Consider the following 25380-nt stretch of genomic DNA (forward strand, 5'->3'; position numbering starts at 1 on the left):
CATATTAATAGCAACCAGTTACTGATGCAGTACTAAAATATTAATGATATGGTCATAAACCTGAATCAGTGCCTAACTTGGCAGAACAACATAGGGCAACTTTTCAATCACGTGTGAACAAAACCAGTTTTCAGAAACCATTTTGTTACTGTGAGACCATGTGAGCGGAAGTAATTGCATGGCTATTTTAGGCACAAAAATTGTTAGTCTTCCTTGGAAAATCAACAGCCCCATTGAGGTGTACAGTATGGGTGCCCAGATATTTGTGCAAGGCTGAGAGAATCTCAAACCAGGCAGAAACAAAGTTCATACTATTAATTAGTAAGATTTTATCTGTGATGTCATCTGCAGCTGGTATGACTGAATTTTATTTGTACATTGGAGACAATAGCCTCAGGACCCTGGAGACCAATTGTTTCAGCAGAATTTAGCTCTTTGTTCTGGACTGAGCTGGAATATGTTCACCAAGTAAGGCAAGATGTCCAAGCAAAATCCAGAACTTTTGCACCTGCCAGACATAAGAAAACGTGAATTTATCAACTCTCCATTTTCTGTGACCACAACAGAAATTTTTGGATGTTAAAAGAATTTAAAAGTCAGAGACTTCTCTTGCACCTTTTATATTTTCCAGTCTACTACCCAGGCCACCATGGGCAGGACAACTGGGGCAGCTGCCACCTAAAGGAGACAGCCTTTGGGATGCTTAATTGGATCTGTAAAAGAGAAGCAGGACTTGAAGTCTCCTTGCTTCTCACTTTAGCTATGCTGCAGCAGATCTGGGCTGGTCCATTTTATTATTCACATTTGTCCCTTTCTATGAAGATGAGGCCATATATCTAAGCTCCTTCCAAACACCTTTAATTGAAGCTACAAATTAAGGCGAGTAAGGACAGACACAGAAGGATTCTGTGTACTCTGCACAATTTCCAACAGTGACTAGCACCCCAGGAGGAGCTGGAATACTAAAAGATTATTTTATTTCTACCTTTCCACAGGACACAGGCGATGGCTCACACTCATGGTAAGCATCACTCTCCCTCCATCCCCTGTCAGGATCCAAAAGAGGCACCGGAGGAAACTTTTATATAGCCAACATTTTATGTAGGTATATCAATACTAAAAAAAGGTCATTCCTTTAAAGGTCTTTCACTGCTGGTTCTCTGAGTCATCAGTGCACAAATAAACTGACTTTGGTCATGACTGACTTTTCAGTTTAGAAGTGCAGAGAATGGCATGAAATGAATTATGTCAGAAAAAAATAAGGGTCCTTTTCTTCCAGTTTTCTATTGCAGTCACATAAATAAGGACCCAAAATACCACACTGAGATATCACTTAACATTGTTAGCACCTGGGAGGCAGGTCTGATCACTGCGACAATGTCTGTATTATTTGCTGACCAGAGCTGCTGCAGTCACTTACAGCAATGATAATCTTTCTTCATTATATCTGCAAGCAGATGCCATCAAGGTGTGACTGACAATCATCCCTTTCAGAGTAAGTGATCATAGGGTTTCCATTGTTCTCACATCCATTGGCTCCTTGTTTATTAATGACACAGTTGAAATTTTAGTGTTGCTTCTGCTCAGGTGGGAGATAGAAAACATTTACTTGATTGACACCTGTCATTATAGGAAGGCTTCTCATACAACTCAAGTGGTAAATAATGCAGTCTTACTCAAATCATGTTGCCAAACAAAGAAATGTTTTTGGCTTACAAGTTACCAGAGCAGGAGAAAAATTGCCTGTGTTTTGAAACTTCTTGTAGCAAGATACTGGAACTGCATTGAACAGCATGAGAACCTCTACGCAGTCATCCATTTCTGGTCTCAGACCACCAGCTTTTCAGTTCCAAACAGAGTGAATGGCAAATGTAATATTTCAGGGCTCCTTCACATACCAAAGCAACCAGCATTGTTGAAATACTAGGAAAACATTTATACCTCCAAACGAACTTACTTCTTGGACAAAGTCTATGGTCAGCTCAGCTCCAGTTCATCTCTTAGATCTTCTTTCTCTTTTTTCTGTGATAAAGACCAATGGAGGACAGTAAAGAGAAAGATAAGATCCTCTCAGACTCTCTCCCATACATGGCACAGGGTACACATGACTATAGATGGGGCTACAGGGGCTACAGGGGCCACAAGGCCTGCAGAGGTGCCATGGTAAATCTCCATCTTAAAACTGTACAGAACAGCTCCCACAACATCTCCCACATCTAAAGTCTACTCTAAAAAACCCCAAAAAATCATTTCTTGGAAGACGACAAGTCAAACATAACTCATTCCTTTATTCTTTTTCTCTCTTACTATGCTTTACAGATGATTGTTTCATCTTATTCTTCTGTTTCCAAGAAAGACCTTTCTAAATCCTCAGGCAATATTCAGAGCAGGCAGATTTTTCTTTGAGTGTTCAAGGCTGATCTGATCAATTAAAAAAAAGAAGGGTACAGTACATTTTAAACAAAATACCCCATAGTATAAAATCTCAGAGGTCATTCTATAAGAAAAATATTTTTTTGTTAGCAAGTAAATGGAAAGAAACGATAACAGGGATTCAGCACAATCCCCTTTCTCATGTGTCCTGGGGGATTTTCAGCACTGTTCGCTCTGTTTAAAGGGTTTAAAATGCAAGTGTAAGGCTGCTGAAGTCCTGGATATGTGAGTTCTGTTCTCTGGATGGAAACGAAGTGCTGTGGATCATACAGTTTTTCACAGCTGTTTTGCCTCCCCACATTTTTGTCCTTTTTCACTCATGAAAGCTATGAATTCTCTCCAGCCACAGACCTTCTCCCAGCATGTGACACACCACAAGGCCCCACAATCTTATCTCAGGCGGTTTTGGCCCAGCTACAATGTAAACAGTCTTCACCACTGGGACTTTCTTACAGGGTTTAGAGTGTCTCTTTGCAACAGCAGACTTCCAGTGAAGTACAACCACTTCCTCAAGGTGAGCGTTCTCTAAGGCCTCAGGAATCGGAGCTGACATAACGTGAATTTTGCTTCCCCCTTTACCAATTCTGGCTAAATAAACTCTTCCGTACAGCAGGACACACTTAATTTTCCTGTCCTTCATTTTCTTCTTCCTCTTGTTGATTCCAAAAAGAGACTACATAGACCAACCATCACAGCCAATCTGATTTCCAATTTTCTGCGTAGCTTTGCAATCACACTCCATTTGTCACCGGAACGCAGTATTGAATTTTCAGACTGGGTGTGAAAGACTTCTGGAATTATCTCCCTTGGACAAGACACCGAAGTAATTCAAAAGCAAGTAAACAGAATGCAGAAATACCCCTGAATAGGATTATGTCAGGTTTCTAAATCCTAATCCTGTTACTTCAACAGCTATCCATTTCTCTTTTCCTTCTTCCCTTCTGGCTAATATTTTCCTACCCAGAACTCAGTTCAGCATCACCACAACAATCAAATATATTCTGTAAAGTTACTGGGACTGCATGAACATTTAGACCTTGGCAAGCTGTGTTGTAACATCAAAATATGTTCTTGACAACCACTGACCCCAAAAGCTGATGTGATCAAACGCATCCCCCCATGAAAGAAAGAATAAGACTATAATCAGTTTTACCATTTTAAGGAAAATAAATCCTAATCCTTTGCCATTCTGTGGTATTCCTCTAATTGCTGTTTCCTTACACATTCAAACATCTACAATTTGGTTCCGTTGTTTGAACGTCACTTGGAATCAAATCACTGTTGCAGATACAATGTCTTTGAACCTTTTAGTCCAGCTGTGAACTTTGGGCTTAATCCTTTAGGGCGCCCTTGTCTAGCAAGCTTTAATGTATATTAAATTTTCTAAAAGGAGAGAGAAAGTGGTCAAAGCGAGATAGTGCAAGATTCTGTGTTTCATAAATTAATAAGCATCACCAACTGCATTGCTTGACCCTTTCAACTCTGTGAAATTAATATAAGTAGACAACCAAAGTGCACTTGGCCCCTGAAGAGCCTTGGAAGTTCACTTAAGCAATCCAAGTTTCCTTAAAGTTTTATAAGCTAGCTTTTAAAGCAAGTCCTTTGTACTTATTACTGGTGACAGTGAGCATTACAACAGCCAATGAACCTTTGCTGACTTCCGACCCCAATATGGTAGAGCACAGTTATCAAGGGAAATATCAGAATCAAAGCTTGTATATTACATTGAGGTCCTGACTCTTGAAAGAGCCCCCCATAGACTCTTCAGAGTATGTCAGTGAAATAAACGGCTAATATTCTCAGACATCTACTTATGATGTACAGATATTATTGTTTACTTAAGTACTTCTGGCATAATAACACCCCTTCCCCAATAAAAACTGAAGCCTCTCACGAAGAAGGCTGTGATACTCTCAGTTCCCTTGCAAGAAGACAATATTTTAAGATCTTTTATTTAGCCTGGAAAAATTCTCTAATTGCTAGTGGCGAGTCAAGCAACACTAAGTCTTCATCTTAACCGATTAATGGATTTAAATTATTAAATGGCATTAGGTAGGCATGGTGAGGAATACACAATCTCCTCTCAGTCCTCCGTTCAGGGTAAGACTGCCTTGAACAATGAGGAAAATGTGTATCCACACCTACTGCGTTTTGGCATTAATCTTGCAGTCACTTGTAATACTTGAGTTAGCGTCCTGTAGAAATAAGATATCTCACCCTTGCCAGCTGATTATATTTTTCATAATGTAAAAGGTTCTTGCTGAATTATTCAGGTGTTTTCCCCACTGCTTAAAAAAAAAAAAAAAAAAAAAAAAACCAACAACCCAAAACCAGAGACAGAAAAGCTAAGGCAGCCAGGTACCTAGGAGTAAACAGGGTGACAGGCAGCAATGCCCAGTATTAGTAATTATTATTGAACTGTAAAGCCCAGTTAATGATTATTTAATGATTAATATGATTATATAATGATTATATTAACGAATTAAGCTAAACTTTTCAAAAGAGCAAGCAGAATTTCCCAAAATAGGTGACAAGAAACTGCAAGATTATCTGCTGAAGGGCATCAAACTCCTATTGCGTGTATCCCCCCCAGCAGTGAAGGCAGGGAGGGCATATGTTATCTGTTCTCTCCACCTGTTTATAACATTGGGGTGAAGATTTTGAAGATATTTAATGACACTGGTTTCCATTTGTTCATCTCATTCATCTGCCCAGATCTGGACACTGACAGAGATAATAATGTCACAGCACGGAGAAAATAAATACATAAACATACATACACATTTTATACACATACCATACACGATCGTACGTAAGAAATAAAACCCAAATAGAAAGCAGAACCCAACTATTAGGAAATAATTGATGAAATTTCTTAACCAGAAACACAAATAACAAGAAGCAACTGGAAAAATGAGGTACTTTCTAGGAATGTGGCTTACAGCTTCCACACAAAGTAAATGTTAACAGGGACAGTTTGGTGACAGGGTTGCAATCCCCACCAGGCAGATATCTACTCTAAGAACAGCAAATTTCACTTAGTAACTCCCTGATTATTAAATATAAATTGGACCATAAGTAAACCTTGAAATACTTTGGGTCTATTCTGACACATGTTGCTCCAATTCAGATTTTTTGTGAGTGTAACCAAGCAATGATTTTTGAAGATGGAATCACATGAATTGCTCGTTATTGATAGCACAGAAAATTTCAATGTATCTATATATACTTATGGCCATCTACAGCAGTATTAGTGGTTTCATTGCATGAACCAATGCTGAAGAAAATGAAAGGATATTCAAATGAATCCCATTCACTGACCAGCCACAAAGTCTAAGGGACCACCCTAGAGCAGTATAAGCAAGCAAATAACAAAATCGTTGACAGAAGAGAAAACAATTTCTACATTCAGGACTCCTCCATTTGAAAACCACTCACTCATGGGCCTGCTAGTTGCTGCCTTTCCTCAGAGCTATCCGTCTTCTAGCTCGCCAGCGGATCACCAGCTGGTGTCAGGAGGAAATGTCCACAAGGAATAGAACAGGGCATTTTTTAAGGGAGGTGACAAGAGAAGTCTGTGTTTCCTTCCAAGGAAGGAAAGCCAGCTTTGTAAATCCCAGATCTTCAACATCAACTTCAGAAGGCAGCTCTGGTAAATGCTCATTTAACACTGGTAAAATAGGATCTGGGTAAGACACTGTAACTCCTCACTATCTTTCTTTTCGAGAAAATCATCTGTGTAACTCCATCTGGAGTGGAAGCGAGACAAATGTCTCCCAGCTATGAAAGCTGCTTTCCTTACTTGGAACAGTTCAGTACTGGAGAACCTACAGGAGCTTGGAGATGAGATATTAATTTGTTTTCCACGTTTCCTCAGGAGATTTCCAGGCTTACAGAGCTGATGAATGAGTTCTGTCTGCCCAGCTCCCATATTCAGTCAGGCCTGTGACACATCTTTGTTTTTTGGTTCCTTGGATCAGAAAAATTTGCTGAGTCTGGGGGGGGCCTCAGAACTGCCATCCAAGTCACTAAGGTCTTCTGCAGACCACATTTCATTAGCCAGATGGAAAAGAAAAGCCCCTTTTATCAAGCCCTCTGGGACTAACTCATATTGAAAATTTGTTCTTAGCACTTTTAGAGGCAGGGTTTCAAATGATGAATGAAGAAGAATATTCTCTGTCACAGGGTTTTCTTTGTTTTTCAAGTCCTTAGAGTGAGTTTGTGATCTTTGAAACTCTGGTACTAAGAGCACTGTCATTTTCCACTGAACTTGCCACTGTTTGCTTATGCAGAAGGCTGACTATGTCTTGCAAAAGAAAAGTACACACTCATTTGTTATCCTGGAAGTATATGGTTAGAGCATTTCCATAACTAAGGTAATTAACTTGAGGTGAAGATGTACATTTTCTTTCTTTCTTTGAACAGCATCTAGTACCAAATGCTGTAATTGTGACTGCTCATGAATACTCCTGCCACAAAATGGCTTTTATAATAATGGGAAATAGCCAAGATATGTCTACCTTCATGCACTGATTTTCTGGTTTGTTTTAATTTACCAATACATTTTCTCTTTGAAATGTCTGGGAGTTTATACTTTTTTAAAGTTTGGGGTTTTTTTTTCTTCTTTTTCAGTTTTAGTAAATTTTCAACTGCTTTTAGTTATTTCTTGGAAAGAATGGAATCAGGCTCTTTAATGTAATTGAAATTTTTAGTTTCTACGCAAATTTTCTTAAATACAAATAAATTAAAATGGAAACAGGAAAATGGATTTTTATCAAGTGCTGAAAAATTTTCAGCTTAAAAATGCCAGTGTGTTATTAACAGCTTCAAAGTTTTCAAAATTTTCAGCAGAAGCCAGTAAAATTTTTATGAAACAACAAACCCTTTTCTGGCTATTTTATCATTGAAACTTATAAAAGAAAAATCTGACAGACAATGTGTAGGAAAAATGCTCTAGAGAGACTAAAAACTAAAACCAGAAATACTGTACTTGAATCAGAAAATTCCATTTCCACAGTAAGTGAATACTAATTTCAAGGATCCAACTTAGTAACTAAAACCAGCATTAAATGTATCAGCTGTTGTACAAACAAGTTCTAATGAGAACAAATATGCTAGTCCAGTCCCTTGAAGACAGCCAGACACATAACTCTTATTGATTTCCCTTGAATCATTTACTTGAGGGTGCAAGCAAAATTTTCTTGTTTACAGTAAGCTCAGATACCTCTGTGCAGCACTTCTTTGCAACACGGAGACAAACTTTGGTCCTTCCAGCCCACTGGCTGTTTAGAACATGGGTGCTTTAGGGTTAATAACTTAGCTGCTATGTCCCTGGCTCTGGGGTCCCACCTTCCTGCCTTGCAGCTGGACTAAGCCATGCTCCATCTCCTCTACTTACCAATGAAGCTGATGTTAACTTCCAGCCTCCTGCCTCCAGAAGGGCCAAAAGGCGAAATCCTGCCTAGTCAGCTGTGACCACAGTGGAAAGCAATGGTCATTTCCCACTCTTCACTGGAAAAGTGTGTTTCTCTTCAAGTAACTGCTTTGGTCTGGGTGTACATTTGTCTGAAGGAATGTAGTGTGACATCAGCTTCCCTGTGTGTGAGGTGGAAATGGCCCCAGGGTAACACAGGTGATTCTTTTCCAGCAGGTAAGGGAAGGTTTAAAATAGGAAAAATTGGGATTGGACCTTAACATGTCCCTAACTATTGACATTAAAGCAAAATAGACACACAGGCATTATCATTGAGGGGCTAAAACTTCAACCACTAGATAAAGCTCTGGTATCAGCTATAAGCTCTGCCAAATAACATCTAATTAAGCCAGTTCTACACAGGTAGGCATTCATCCCAGCACTCCATTTGGTCTACTGACACTGCAGCAAATTCAAATATTGAGTTAGCCTGCAAAAGAAACCCCTCCTACACAGACCAAACACACTCTACATCCCCCACAAAAGATGGAGACTTTTCCACAGCTCCAGAAATATTCATTTGACAGTTTCTCCTTCCTTGGCTACAGCTCTAGTAATTGATCTGCTCTATTATTTTTCCCCATTCTTTCTCTCTTACATTTAAATATGTCCTTCATATTTCTGGAGCTTTTTTTTTCCCCAGCCTGTATCTCCACTGTTACATTATTTTTTATCTCTCTCCTCTATTCTTCAAGTGTGAAAAGGGTGCTCTGTTCTCTAATATTCATTTTTCTTTTTTTATTCTCCAAGTACTTTCTTTCCCATCTGTAACAGCCCCTAATATGCACCTCCATTCGATTTTACTTACCCAGCTTGAAACCCTCTCATTCTAATTACCTTTTCAGTTTTCTTCTATTTCTCCCTTGAGATGTCTCAATTAGTGTACTTTTTCTTACTGGCTGTCACCTCTGAGCTACAAGGTGGGTCTAACTCCAACTTAAACCATGCAGAAAATAAATGAGGAGCCGTTCTTGGCGGCCCTGCTGAAGGTGGTGTTACTTTACAAACTAGTGCACCTTTAATAGATGATAAATGGGCAGAAAAGTGGCCTTGTTAATGCAGCAGCCCTTGATTTGGTTGCCATGCCGTGTCCTTTCATTACTCAAAGATACAGGAAAGGCAACCTATGCTAAGTCCTGGGTGATGTACTTCCATACAAAGAGAGTGAGTAGAGGCTAATTAACATAGTTCTGGTCAAAGCCTGAAATTAACTCTTGTCTTTAAAGACCAAAGCTAAAAATGTCATTTGTCTTGCCCATAATTATGTTTAGAGGTAATTATGGTAGCAGAGTAACAGCAAGCAAAACGAGTCTAGGAGTGGGTTTTCCTGCCCTTTCTATCTCTAGCAGAACTCTAAATTCTATTTCTGTCAAAGAGAAATGGATAAAAATGCAGGTGACATCCACGGTACATTTCTTTGATTAAAATTGGCACCGTCGTATTGAAGTTCACACAGAGCTTTCAGAACCTGAGGAATAAATTCCCTCTCTACACGATCCCATATAACACCCTCCCCACCACAGCCCGTACTGTGTAGCAAAGGGGAGATGTGGGCCCAGATGATTGATGTGCCAGGCTTGGACCCAAGAATCATATTGCCAGGAACGTGTCCTGCCACACAGACATGTCCTAGGTCACTTCAAATGACCCAAGATATCTACATAGCACAGAGAACACCCCTTGTTCTGTATTAGCATAGCATTATCTCCAAATTAAAGCATTTTTTTTTCTGGGGTAATTAAATTGTCATGCAGGTCTGACCATACTGCATCCAGCTTTCAACCTCATTTGTCCAGAGACAGGATAGCTGTCTCTGTATTCTGCAGAACAGATATACTCCAGATGTTTGAACCCACTTACTTAAATATTTTTTTAAAAAAATATTACTGTTGTTATTACTGCTGCCATTATTAAAATCCCAATGGCATATGCTGCTGTCACTGTTCAGTTGTCCTGAGACCCATCTACCTGCAGTATCTGTTTCACCACCATCACTGAAATGTATGAGCACATCAGCCATTAGTGGGTTGGAGAATTTATCTGTGAGGTATGGTAGCACTAATTTAAAGGTTTCAAACTAAACTCTTCTAAAGTTAGTATATATTTGGATCAAAGCTTGACACTGAAGCTAAACTTCTCCCAAGGGTTTACTATTGAAAGACATTTCAAATATCTGATATATCTAGATCTATCTATATATACACTTATTTTTTACAGTTACTGCATTTATCTAAGGTGGCAAAAAGCACTTAGATTTCTACTGCACTGGGCCTGAAGGTCTTCATGTGATACAAAATGCATATATACTGGGCACACTGGAGTTTCTAAGACATGTATTATTGGATTGGCTGCTGGCAAACAACACAAATGTATGCAGAGCATATTCACTTGGTCCAGATTTGTCTGTTTCTAAAATTATTACACTTTACAGTGTAAATTCAGTGAATTCACCCAAGGGCCTATAACATCATTTTTGGCACAAATACAAACTAAGATATAGCCATGATTTCACTGAGATGATGATAACGCATAAAAATGTTATAGCCACTTTTTTCAAGTACTGGAGGAGAAAAGATCACCCGTGCAGAGTTTTCAAATCTTCCAATGGAACCACCTCTGCCATTTTTACTAGTATTCTTCATGGCAGGCAGGGAGTCAGGGCAAAAGTTCCTCTGAAGGGATCAGCCCTAGGGGTCCTGAAGGCATTCTCCCGCCAGGTCCCAGACAGATCTTAGTCAGTCTTCAGAGATCACCTCCACTGGATTACCAATTTAAGCACCAATTTAAGCACGGGGTATAGGAGTTCTGCTTCAAAAAACCTCCCAAATCTACAGCACCCTTTTGAAAGTCTCACTGTGCTATCAAAGGTAAATTCCAAAAGACCTGTATATCCCTTGAGCTGTGACTTTCCAGAACTCCAGAAAACTTCCAGAAAGTAAGGCTCCTGTCCTCAAAAGTTTATCTGTTTTCTCCCAACTCTAACAGTTATCTAATAAACCCAGTTATCCCATTTCCCCATGTGTCTCATGGTGCCTCACATACCTCTTCATACCTTCACAGATATTGCATTACTACTACTACCTTTACAAGTGGCAACAATATCTTTACGATGACATCTGCCAGTATCACCTAACAGATACAAGCATCAAACCCATCTGGAAAAGCTACCTCTTCCCATAATATTTTTGCATCCTTCGTGAGATTTTCTTGCAAAATCTTGTAATGATTTGTTTAAACACAAAAAAGTTTTAAGTTATATGTTGCTCTGACATATGTTGCATTCAGACTCTCTTCAGGGTCCTGTTAATTGAGCTTAATCCATAACTATGTGGAACTCCAGACCTGCAAACCTCGCAATGTTGCCATTTATGGGGCCTTCACTGATGTTACAGGGTACATCTCTCAATTCATAAGAGCAAACACACTTTTCTGTAGCGTACACAACTTAGCTTGTACTCCCGGGGGAAGTACAAAACACGCAGAGCACAAAACAGAAAACCATACTGCGACTTAAGTGATCTACAGACAGCAAACAATATCCCTGAAACTAAACCATGTTCTGCCTCTCCCTGGCACAGCACAGAACTGGCAGAACCAAAGATGTGATCTGAAAATAAAAAGGTTTTGGGTTCATAGCTAGCTGTCAGTCATCAGGTGCATGTGTGATGCTCTTCTGACCTGCAACTATTCTACACTGCACCAGAAGCCAAATACTGAGGGACCACTACTAGGAGATGGCTATGTCAGCAAGCCCGCATGGCCCCAGCCACCACCATGAGATTTACCACTGTTTAGCCATGTTTAGCTTGGGTAGGACTGTCAAGCATGTTGACAAGACATGTCAAACATGTCAAGCATCAATTTTCTTTACATGGTGAACACTGCATCAGGCTCTAAGGTGGCTTGCATCTAGATACTGAAGTATTTCTTCCCCATCTTCACTGCCCTGAGGTTCAGTGTGGGTGGACTCACCAGCCAGTGTAGATGTGTCACAGAGAAACTGTTCTACAATCTCACCACACTCGAAAGATCAAACTGGAAAAGATCTTAGAGGCCCCCATGTCTTTAGCCGCTAAATGAAACTGTTCCACTGCAAATTGTTAGCTTGCACAGGAATGACTTATCTTTTACTTTTAGCGTGGGAAGATCATGAGATGCTGTGATGTTTGAACAGGGCTCAGCTTTGCAGCCTCTGGCAGAGCACTTTCTCCTTTGAGATCAATAGGTCTGTGTCACTAAAGCCATTCCACCAGTAGTGGCACCTAGATCCACAGTTCCCAAATTGTACCACACATACCACTGCATGAAGCCGTTCCAAGGTGACTTGCTGCCACAGAAGGGCTCACTGTCTTTCCATCCCCACTGTTTAGGCATGACTGATACCAGCTCTTGACTCTGAGCTCACAGGATCATGGTACTCCTCTCCTTAACATCAGTGATATATCTAAAATGGTTAAATACTTTTACTGAAGCCCTCAACTCCTACTGAAGACAAAGATGTGTATTGGAGGGTGAAGGAGAGGGTAGAAGCAGAGCTCCCAGTTTGTGCTCAGCATCCAGCAGGATGAAACCCTTCACTGCTGCTGGGCTTCCAGTGGTTAATTTAAGTGAAGGAACACCTTTCTTCTATGGAAACCTTAAATCAGCAGGAACTAATTTGTTACAACTGCTTCCCTATTTCTACTACTTTTTGAGAGCACCTTGGTCTTTGCAGAGCAGCGGAAACCAACACAGGCAACTCTAAAATGTCTTACATGGCAGCTCCAAATGCTTACAGTTTATGTAAAGCCATGGAGCCAGCATGATAAGATCTAATTACCAAGCGAATTAGTAAAAAAGCAGCTGCAAGGTTTGCAGAAATGTCTGGAAGTGCAGAGTAAATGGCCACAATTGATAGAGTTATTGCACAGGCATCCTGAGGGCACAGTCTGCAGCGCTTGAGTCCTAACCAAAATCACTGTCAACAGTTGTTGTTTTCTCCATTCTGTTAAATGAAAAGAGCGTGAAAATGATCCTGCAAACAGCCATTTAATATTCTCATGCACATGAACTGCAATTATCAGCAGCAGCAACAACAAACTCTGCTGTAATGTGTTCATGGTTAATCAATTCAATTGATCACTGTTTATTAAATAAAAACCCACTCTCTAAACAGTTCTCCAAGAGACATGTTTTGGGGCTCAGGTTTTTATTTCCCTAGTCTTCTTTTTTTTCTTTTTTAAACATGCTGCTATGAAATCCAGAAGACCAATTAAAGCTTTTAATTTAAATCCAACCTCAGAGAAATGCTAGCAACATACAGTGCCTTTACAAAAGCATTAACTTAAAAGAAGTTTGAATCAGCCTAGCCACTCCCTGGAAAAGCTACACTGAATCTGATTTGTTCCTATTTTAAAGGCTTTCAAGCCATGTTAGCAACAGTCAGTGTATTTATCTGTGTAAGAGACAGTCATGACCAGGTCAGCTCAGGATATCACAAAGTGGGCCCGTTGATAATGCAGATTAGGGGGCACGCTTTATTCACATCAGCACTGTAGCATTGATCACGCCTATTCTGCACCTTTAGAGAATAGATCGGAAATCAATGAATTCCAGCCTGGAGAGATGCTGTAGATAACAGAAATCCTCTATAGCCAGTTATCTCCCTACTAGGAATAACGATCTTGCACAGAATTGAATGCTTTAAATGTACGAAGAATATACACTACATTACAAGTTCAATGGAAGACTGATACCAGGCCAGATAAGAGTCTGGGCATATCCCCAGCCCTGAGCTAACTCACTGCTACACTGAGAACTTCCACCTACAGTGCTGGAGCCCTCCTTGCCCTTCAGCTGCTCCAAATGGTGCAGAGGGGAGGAGAAGGGGAGTGTTGACACACAAAAATAACCTCGTGGGATTTAATTAAGACTACTGAACCTGTGTCACTTGTAATTTATGGCAGATTTGAACCCATGCCTCCAGAGGGAGAAAATTAAGGCATTTCCAGTACATTAGCTGACTTCAATAGCAAAGTCAAATCTGATGTCCCGTGACCCTCCGGTGAACGAAGACTAAGGAGTCCCTGTTATCCCAATTATTTCTGACTAGATTTGTGAGATGTTTGCACTACTATGGAATCCAGCCACAACCAGGTACCTGCCCTAATGGGGGAAGTGCAAATCCTCCTCATGCCACGAGACCCTTGTGAGAGCATTAGAAACCTCTGGCAAAACTGGGTCATTAATGCCATGTTCCATGGAGAAAAAGGGACGTGGAGCATGTTGCCTCCCCTACCAGCAGACACCTGGCCTCCACAGGAGCTAAGAGAAGGCTTACAAGTAAAGCTGTGCAAATAGCTGGCTTTACCTTTTATGGCCCAAGTTGAAACACAAACTTAGCAAAAATGCTTTAGGTCAAATAAAGTGTTTTGTTCAGTCTCATATCAGGTGTTTCACCTTTGATCCTTTGGGAGACTGGGGGAAGGGTGAGAACACATTATTTATTCTTCAAATGAGGCCTATTTTGCAATGGAAAATGTTTAAATTATTTTTTAAACTATTTTTACTAATCTTTGTTTTTCAGTCAGAATTAATCACCAACTATGCAACCAACTTCCAAGTAGGTTCAGCTGACACAAAATTATCTGTCTCTTCAGATGTAGGAGAAAAGATCATTGAAATCTTTCACTCAGAATAATTTCTACAGAGGTTTTTCAGGGAACTGAAAAGCAGAGATACCTTTTTTTTTTTTTTTTTTTTTTGAGTGGCCTGAGTAAAAAAGTTCAATAAAATAATATTAAAAGGAAAACTTTTCACCAAGATGAGACAGATGTCCTGCATGACTGACCAGCCCTGAAACTAATAACACCACTACCAGTGAGGCTGAAAGCTGCAGCAGTAGCAGCAGCCGCTCTAGTCTGACCTGTTTCAGAGAAAAGGGATTATTAGGGAATAAAATTAAATCCTTTCGATATAGGTTCCACAGCCAGTGAGTTTAGCACGCAGATGTCTAGTGACTGTGTTAAATCCATCTTTACCCCTAGGCTTGCCAGGCAGTATCAGCTAAATGAATTCCTGACCATGCTGATAAGACAGCTGACAGTTGTGCCGAGGAGATCGGGGAGGCAGGTAGATCCCACTCAGAAAGATGCTGTGGGGAACACTGCCCAGACCAGCAAAAAGGTCCCCAGGCTGGGCCTAAAACACCAGCCTAGTTCTGGATGCTCTTAGGAACACGCCACTTAAGGGTGGGGGTTTTTCCCTGTAGGAAATTGGCACTCTGAAGTTAGGACAGAAGCAATGCCGCATCAAAGCAGTCCATAATTAGGTACAAATTTTGCTTGTAGTTCAGCAATTTATACGGATTAGCAGCCGCTGACCTTCCCAAGGCCCCCAAACGCCTGTCTCCATCCTTGGGCACAGAGTGACCTCTAGTGTTACCAACAGCCGCGCTCCCCGCCAGCCCGCCCAGACCTCGCTGCCGCGGCGCGGGCACCGGCCCCCAGCCCGGTGCCACCGGCCCCCAGCACGGGCACCGGCCCTCATCCTGGGCACTGACCCTCACCTCGGGCACCGGGCACCACCCTGAGCACCGACCCTCAGCCCGGTCACCAGCCCTCATCCTGGCCCCGTGGGCAGCAGCCCGAGCACCGAGCACCACGGGCACAGGCCCTCACCCCAAGTACCGGCCCTCAGCCCGGGCACCGGCCCTCGCCCTGGGCACCACAGGCACCGGCCTTCAGCCCGGGCACCGCGGGCAGCGGCCCTCAGCCCGAGCACCAGCCCTCAGCCCAGGCACCGGCCCCGACCCGGCACCATCACTCCCCGGGTCACTGGCCCTCACTCCGGGCACCAGCCCTCACCACAGCCGGGGCTTTCACCCTTTTTTATTCATTTCTTCAACAAGGGCCCAGAGACCACTATCAAACCTCTGGATGCCGTGAGCCAGGCTCTCTCCTGCTCTAGTGCAGCATGTCTCTGAACATATTTGCATTTTGTGTTCCTGCAAAGAGTTTGAAAAGAAAATTTCTGGTGCTGTGCAGAGAGCCTCTGAGGTTATGCACAGAGTCCAAGGGCTGTGACCAGCTTCCCAGCTGGCCTAAACTGGTGTCTTCCCCCTGATGTTACTGGAGCCCTGTTTATTTAAGCCAGATGATGATTTACCTCCCAGAGGCTTTTCCGGCTGTGCTGCACTTTGTACCGTTACAAGAGAGAAGCACCCAAAAGCCTCATGCTTTTGACCTTGGTCTTTCCCATATTTTCTGCCTCTCTACTTGTGAAAGCAGTCTGTTGCTCTTACTAATTGGCACACGAAAGTTTTAATGAATTTTTAAAACCCTGATGAATGTTAGTGTGGAAAGGTAAAAGAGGGAGAACTGAGCAAACATGGGTTGAATCTGTTTTCTACAGAGTCCAGGTGTCTGTAAGCAACTAAACAGACCTGCTGTTCAATGGGATATTAAACCAGCGCCACCCAAGGCTACTTACTTGTACATCTTTCCAACTCCAATCTGAAAACCCAGGAGCTCTAGTACACTGCCAGGAGGGGACAGACACATGACAGCTCTTAAGCCTGGCTTTCCATTTGAGTCTGGATGAGCCCCACACACACTCAAATCAAAGCAACCCTACCGAGGATGTGAAGGTCATTGAATCACTGCACAGTAACAAATGCTGGAAGTGAACATCATTTGTCAGGCACCTTCTGACAATCGTTCCTGTAGCAAGAGATTTTCTCTTTTCCCCACAGCTTCCTTTGAGCTGGAGGCTCCAGTTCTGATGAGAAGCAAAAGAAATAGTTTTAAGTCTTTCTGCTTAGGCATCACTGCCCCCAAGTAACTGTGCATATTAGACATCCGTGGAGAAGGGTCAAAGCTACACTGCAGACCCTCCTGATCCTTTCAGTAGGGTCACAAGTATAACGTAGCATAACATAACATAAACAAAGCTCTATTAGGTCTTACTGAGTTGACCAGAAAATGCTTTTTAAGGTCCACTTCAGACCTGAAGACTACCTTCACTACCTGAAGAGCTAGAAGCCCCATGTACTCCAGGGGTGCAAGTCTAGCACAAGATCTTCACGTACTACCTTTCAGTGATGTGCAGGAAGACTTCACCTCTCCAGTGTCATGATATTCATATCCTTGCCTAAAAGCAACAACCTGGACTAGAAAAAATTGAACAAGTTAATAAGTGCCATGGAAGAGCTGCGTTAGTTGAACTGGTGCTAGCCTGCCTGGTGCACTTCAGTGCTGGCGAGTCCCTCTCCTTTGTGAATAATAAAGAGCAAGAAAAGTTACTAGAGATGAGAGGGTCTATGGGGGCACATATGGTAGATGAAAAGCAGAAGGCAAAGGGGAATGGGAAGATTTAGTATAAGAGTGGGAGTACAAAGGTACAAAAACTCACAGGAAAAGAGGGAAGATCTGGAGACCAGTGGTCAGGATGTTGCCAAACTGGCTGTTACTGTGATCATGTAATCTTACAACTTCAGTTTTCCTTGTAACAAATATTAATGCAAGCATTTTGACATGGGTGGGGGTCTGAGATAAGGAGATTTTCACTGCTGAAATGAAATGAGGGTTTACAGATGCTTCCTTGCCATTTCTGATTTCCCTGTGCTTCTAGCTACTTTCTTTTCTCTCTCTCTTTCACCCTCATCTATAAGCACCCCTCAGACCACTCTGAGTTCTGACAGTCAACTTTAATTCATGGGCAGGGTTCCACCCTCCACAGACCAACAACAGCCCATGATACACAGATCATGGAATGAAGAGAACATCACCTAAGATTTAATAAATAAAATAAAACATTTAATTTAAAAACCTCATATGATGTGTTTCACCTACACAAAACTGTTGAAGAGACAAATGCCTATTTTAATAAGGGAAGGCTAGAAAATCCACTAGTAGATGACGCAATGGCTTTTCCAGATGAAATGAAGACATGAACTGGAACGGCATGAACGACAGGGTTGGCATTCCTTGCAGGCTATGGTTAACACTTATCAAATTACCCGTGAGCAGAGCAAGCCAAGTGGAGCAGCACATCACACTGACACACCAAACCAAGGCCTGCAGGAAGCCTCAGAACTCACTGTCCTCAGCTGGGGAGAAGAAATGTTGTAGATTAGGCAAGAGAGAGTGACTCAGTGTTCAATATTACCTGTTCTCATCTCAGAATCATAAAAGCCAGAGAAGGAACCCACTGCTCAGAAATAAGAAAGATATTCTGATAACAGACAGACATGAGGAATACAATAAGGGTTAAGGAAGTAGCAGTCTGGAATACATCTCATTGTTTGGTACAGTGTTCTCAGGGACTGGCCCAATACTCCTTGGAGTCATTGCAATGGCTTCCATCAACTTCAGCAAGCACTTAACACACAACCAGCCTGACAGGACTATCTCCAGCATACCTCTGGTGCCATTTAACCAGGAAGAAATTTCAGCTAAAAGAGCAAGAAGGTTGGATGAAGGCTGGATTTAAGGCTTGTTCAACACAGGAGACTGAGTTCAAATAGGAGGGAGAAAAATTAAAGGATACCTGAAGACTCCCTGACAAGACATGGATTATGGAATAACAGTGCAAATAGTCTGCATCCATTTCCAAAGGGCAGCGGGCCCTAAATGTGAGCTTTCTTAGAGTGATAATCCAGAGTTATTCCTGACTGATATCTCCTCCTGTAGACAAACACTAACTTGTTAAAAGCAAAACGCATGTACTGACAGGAATAAGCTGTAGAATTCAGATACGTTTGTTAGGGCTAGAAGAAGTGTAAACCTCGAAGATAAAATTAGGGAAAGTTTCTAGGTGCAACGTTGAGGAATCAAGGGAGAAAGCTAAAATCAAACACCACCAGACAGACAACTATCAGTAACCCAAACAACAAAGAGAGGTACAAAAGGCCAGAGAAATAGCAGCCCAGATGGTGGTCATGTGAAAAAACACATTCCACAGATTGCAAAGCACTTATTTATGATTACATGAGGCAGAGAAGGATGGCAAAGTTAGAAAAGAAATATGCTTGGGCCATAGTCATTACAGGCATATGCCAGTTGTGCACCTCTCCAATTTTGACACATTGTTTCTTGCCTTATTTTTCCAGCAAAATACCTTTGATGTTTTAGATATGTCTAGAAGAAAAAAAAAAAAAAATCTCATGAGATGATAATTTACAATATTGCATACCAAAGTACTGCAAGAAAGGGTGATCTTGCTGAGAGACAGAAATTCTAGATATGTTAACATGGTCAACAGCTACTTGCCACAGATATCCCCAAGAAGAAGACTAAAGTTACTGTGATGAGTTAAGTAATAATATTGCAGCTTCTCCCAGCATTGCCTGAGCATCAGCACCCTAACAAGAGAGAAGAATAACTGTGTCAGGAACATCTATCCTCTTTGTCTTCATTAATTTACATTTTTGGCTGCACACCCCAGAGGTGTGCAGCAGAGAGGAATGTGCAGGCTCAAAGGGGCTCAGCTGGAATTGCAGCCCAGTTCTGCCATAAAATGACTCAAACTTCATTAAATAAAATAAACCTGTTGTAGCCCAAGGATTGACTGACTTGCAGTTTCCCTTGCTCCCGGGTTAATACAGCGAAGCTGGCACATTGATAGAACGCTCAGCAGGACAATGGGGTGTGCTGAATTCAAATGAGTCTTCATAGCTGGTAGGACTGTACTCGGTACTTCATACATAGTGTGCTGCTTGGAGGAAGGGAACAGAATACAGCTAAAGGAAGAAAAAAAATGTAAAAATCTGCAACTGCACACTGACATAGATTTGTCACAGCAAATAGAGGATCTTGCAGGCCTTGAAGTGACTGCAAACTAGAGAAGACTGTAAATTCCACATTGGAGTCTAGATTAAGAGGATCTTCTGATTTAGATATGTCTAACTACAGATCAGCTCGTTATAAAAAATAACAGCCCACACATCCCAATGGGATATTGTCAGAAATTCTAAAACAGGTAGAGCCCATGTACTACAGCCAGCTTACAACACACATGCTGGACACCAGAACCATGTAGCAAACCAGTGATTATCAGAATGCACAATCTGCCTTGGATACACCCACATGCTCAGTTCACAGCTCAGCTGCACATCATTCTACACAGGAGATGTCAGACGTCAGTCACGCAGAGCTGATGATGTGAAGTTGTGACACCTCTCAAGAGCATGCAAGATGGAGTCTGTCCATGCGATCTTAGTGCACATCTGCTGGAGATTTCTACTTGTAGAGCAACCTAGTAAGAGCTACTGCTCCAGGAGTGTGGTCAGACATCTAGAAGTCAGAATACACAGTGGATGGCCTGTTAAATCCAAAGCCTTCTGCCAAAAGGAATAAGGAAATCTTTCCAAAACTTGATTCTGATCCCAAATCAGTCAGGCCAGCACTCAAGAAAGGGTTTTAGGCATTGGGCTATCCAGGCTTTAGACTAAAATGCAGAATATTGAGCAAGGGCCCATGTCGGTGCACTATTGGCAACAACTTGATGGGGAGACACAAGAGCCAGCACAATCCGGAACGCCAAGCAAAAGCACACATCTGAAACCTGGCCTCTTCACAGACTCAGACATCGGTCTCCTGCCAATAGTAAGGAACCTTTGTAAAAGTGTAATTCAGGCTTAAAGCTGATTCCTGCCATCAACAAATAGGCAGGTGGGGCTGTGACCCCAGAGAGGATTACATGGTGACTTGACTGCCAAGACTAAGGCAGCAGATCTCACAGGAGTCTGAATTGGCTTTCAGAAGGTATTGGGGAAAAGCCTAGTCCATTTTGGCACAAATTATATACAGAAGGGCAGGAAAGAGATTCTGGAAGCAAAATTTAGGCTCTGGGGAAGGAAACTGCAGACAATGAATATTCTCTGAAAACACCCCCAGTAACCCCATGCAGGACTGGAAAGAGAGGCAGAAAAGCGAAGATTTAATACCTGGCCAAGAAGGTGGTTGAAAGAGAAGATTCATCAGGAACTGGGGCACTTCTGGAAGGGAGAAGGCCCATGCCAGAGGGACAGATGTCTCTGACTCATTGCACAATAGTCTTATGGGCACAAGGTTGTGATCAGGCTTTTAAACTGGAGAGCAGAGGAAAGCCAACAAGTGCAGAGGGACAAACAGCTTTGACTGATGCTTCTTTAAGGACAAAGTCATGGAAATCATGTATCCTCACTTAGAGGAAACAGCAGGGAATAGAACAAGTCAGACAGAAGGACAGAAAACAGAGTAGGTTCCATTTGTGTAAAGTACAAAACTATGAGAACCAAAACAATGACACATAATGCCAGAAATCTAATAAATGGGAAAGCTGGAATGTCTTCATTAGGTGAGGACATCAGCTAAATGCGTATTTCAGAAACTTGAAGGACAGAATATGACCTGTGAGATTCTCCCCACATACCACCCACTGCATTTATGCACAAATCAGATAAATATGGGGTGATTTCCACTATGTACAAGAGAAGACATTCTGGGAGAAATGCCCAATGGCTAATATTTATTCCATGCTAGATGCATCAGCAGTGTTCTGGCAGAAGTGTTAAGGCACAAAACCAGAGTTCTGCTTGGGTGCACTCAGTACCTCCTTTGTGAGATGCTGCCACCTTTAGCTACCATTTGAGTCACATCCAGCATGCACAGTTTATCACTGTTGAATACAACACACGTTCTACAATATCAGGAGAACAAAGGCTAAATGCAGTAGTGGTTTGAGCTGGAGAAGAGACTACAGTTTTGGAAAGACATTAATTCCATAAAACAGAAATAATACTCTAGGTTAATATACCAAGGTGAGCAATATATTATGGTAAGGTTCGATCAGTCAGCAGGTGTCTTGCCCCAGGAGATGAGGCAGCAATACTTGAAATGGTGACTGACATAAGGAACTGAGAGTCTACAAGTTCACACCTCTGCACAGGCTTGTCTTTACACCTCTCCTCATGCTGACAAGAAAAACTGCTACCTTCTGAGGAGCTTCTCCACTTTGTTTCCTTGGTTTCTGTATCCCCTTCTGTCCAGCAGTCCCATCATTTGGAGCCATGCTGTCCCTGTTTGGTTCCTCTGGGATAAGATGTTGCAAACTGTGCATTAACCGCTAAGATAACCAGCCGCGGCACCTGCGCCATGAGCAGAGACTGGCCTGTGTCTCAGAGGTGTGGAACTGAGGTCTGATAACCTGGCCTCTGTTGGGACACCTCCATTTTTTCTGTGTTTAAAATTACAGATTCACAGTCTTTAAGGGACCTCTCATGGGGTCATTTAGTTCTTCCTTCCGGTCCAAGACAGGACCTACATCACTCCTGAGAACTGAATTACCAGGAGAAAATATTCTGAGAGCAGAAAAGCAATTACCTAAACACCACTTCATTTTAATGCCTCTCAGCTTTCAATCTGTATCTGTATCAGTGTGGGGGTGTTTAACATAGGATTGTACAATTCCTAGAGTAATTTCAAGAACAAATTGTACCCGAGACACAGAAAGAGAGAGATCCCTAGGAGGTATTTGGGTAACATAATCAATTCATACAGAGAGAGCGGGTGTGTGAGTATGCATGTGAGTACAAAAAAAGCACATGTACACACACACCCACACACCACGCCAGGATGCTGCAGAATCCCATAGACATCAGGAGTATAAAAGCCAGCCTTTTGCATGCATTATTTCTGAAAATTCTCCAGCCCTCCTGCTTTGCAAAACTGAATTATTTAAAACCAACATGGAAAAGCAAGATTGCACGTTAAAGAGGAGAAAAAAAAAAAAACAACATTACCTGTATCTGAGCAAATCAGATTTTGTTTCATACTCAATTGCTCACAAAGAAAGTTTATAACCCTGATTTCACCTCACCCAGAGCTGCAATTTTCCAACTCACAGGGTGACAAAGCCAAGTTGAAACATACATCTGAGTACACTGACAGCAGTTTGACCCTGGATGGAGTTAAACTGATTTTTGTATCTAAAGACAACAACCATTTTTTCTGTCATCAAAAGTAATGCAGGGGGACAACAGTGCGAGGAATGTCACAACATGGGGTGCTATGGACTGGAAAAAGAGGCTCCTTGGTAGGGTCCCCTGGTCTCTGGTGTGCCCCTGGTAGAATGATCTAAGTGATTCTGGCCCACTGCCACGAGCCGCCTTCTCTGCTGTATGCGCAGAGAAATGTGTTACAGCATTATGAACATGTCACTGGCACTGTTAGCAGTGCAGAGACAAAACCTCACTCATCTTTAGTGCAGTGAGTAGGAAAGCGTATCATTCCTTTAATTATTAAGAATAAGTGAGCTATCCTCAGTTTCCCAAAGCCAGTTTAAACTCGACTGTGCCCTGTAGATTCATTGCTCATGGGTTGTAGAGCTTTAAAAATATTTTGCTCTCTTTCTGTAGCCCTTTCTCACTTCTTTGTTTATTTTTTTTTCTCCCTTGAACTCCCAAGCCGTCTGAATCTGAGGACAGCAAGCACCACGAGTGAACTCTGAACAAAGCTGGCAGCTGTCCTGCCTCACTGCTCACCCTTCCGCCAGCGTGGAGCTCTGGCTCCAGCCTGCTGCGTCAGCCCTGCCCACCTCGGGCGCCCACAGGGGAAGGGTTTGTTAAGCCTCCTCCTGCACCTCTCACCTGAGTGTGATGCTGACACAGCTCAGTGGAAGGAGGGGCCCAGTGGCAGCGAGTGGTGTGCCCATCACTCTTCCAGGAATGAGTATCTATTATGTCACCCAGGAAACCATTGCTCCATAACAATTTCTCCAGCAAAAACATCTACGCTGGCACATTGACTTCTGCAGCCCAGGCTGTAGGCCCAGAAGGAGCCAGGGGAGCATCTATGAAATGAAAGGGACAAGATCTGAGTTTTGGCTGAAAGACCCTTTGAAGTTTTCAATGCAGCATAATGTTGCTGTCCTATGCCTTGGGCTGCCACCTGCAAAGATATGTCCTCTTCACCACTTGGCTACTCTGGGCTGTTATCCACCATGTCCTACTCATTCACTTGGGAGGTCAGAAAGGATAGCATTTTATGGAAGAAGGCCAGATTCAAAATGAAGACAAATCAAAAGTAATCCTTGAAATAGACACCAGCCTAAATCTTGACATTTGGGTAATGAATCAGATTATGTCAACTACACCAAAAGAATTGTGAGTGTTCAGGGCTCTGGTTTTGCACCCCTGACTGGATGTAAAACCCTGTGTTCCTTCCAGATCACATGTTGCCATCTGTCTCTGCTTCTCACCAACTCCATTTGGCCACATGCTGCTCTTTAGGGCATATGAATGAATCAGTCAGTAAAGAGGAACATTACCTGAGGTTTTTCTCTTCCCAGTATTCTTTTTGTGCTTCCTAAAGGTAACCCAAGTCTGACCTCCCCCATCCCTCATAAACATGGGGCTGAGTTTGAACTAACTTCAAGTTCAGGGTAGTTCAGATTGTACGTCTGATTCGATTTCACTGATGCCTCATTGTGGGTGCCTTGAAAACTGGGCATGGGGTAGAAAAATAATAGATAGAGGAGAAACAGCTACACTGCAGGTAGTGTGAGACAAGAAAACCTTTATTTTAGGAGAGATAACTATGGAAAAAGTGGAGGAACAAATTCATCAACACCTGTGGTCTGGCAAGTGAAGTGGATATTGATTCAAATAAAAGGGGTACAACTGAGCTGCTAAGGACAACTACAAGACAGAGGAACACCCTCTATCTAGGTAGACATAAACATTCAAATTCCAAAACTTAGTTCAAGATCATCTAAGTACAGAGTACAAACATAGTGCATCTTTGAATGACAGCTGAATCCCACCAATTTCAGGAGCCCAGATCAGACCCTACACACTGCATAACTTCCCCATGGCCGGACTTTCCTCCTATTCACCTCCAGGCCATAAACCAACTTGCAAATGTAAAAGCTGAGACCAAGGCACAGGGAGAACTTCCTACCAACCCCATCCTCTGCATACAGCCCTCCAACATCTCCTCTCACCTCCTTTCCCCCTCAGCTCCTGCTTGGCTCCTTTGCTGCCAGGTTTTGCTCTGTGCCCCCCCTATGCCAGCGCCTCCCCTGCCAGGCAGGACACCAGGCATCTGGTCTGTATTGCCCAAGGCTACAGGGGAGTGCTGGGGGCACAGAAAAGTTGGGGTGGGTTTATTGCTGATCCCTGTCAACTTGCATCGTTTCAGCCACCGCATTGTTACAGTAAACCATCCTCAGAGAGCCCCACACATCATCTTCACTGCCAGTCACAGCACAGTTGCTATTTACTATTGCAACATCCAGCCAGATCTGTAACCCGGTTTGTTAAATCACAGCGTTGGTCTAAGCTATCCCACGGCTTGGACTAAACCAACACATGCACATCCCTTTTGTTATTCTTTCTAAGCTCAGCCCTGTGTTTCTCTGCATACATTAAACCAGGGGATGAAGAAAAGGATTAACACTGTGTCTGTACTGGGATTTTTTCTCTTCTCTCAGTTAGTGCTGAGAGAAGGGAGAAG

Source organism: Athene noctua, chromosome 13, assembly GCF_965140245.1.
Source record: "Athene noctua chromosome 13, bAthNoc1.hap1.1, whole genome shotgun sequence".
NCBI lineage: Eukaryota > Metazoa > Chordata > Aves > Strigiformes > Strigidae > Athene > Athene noctua.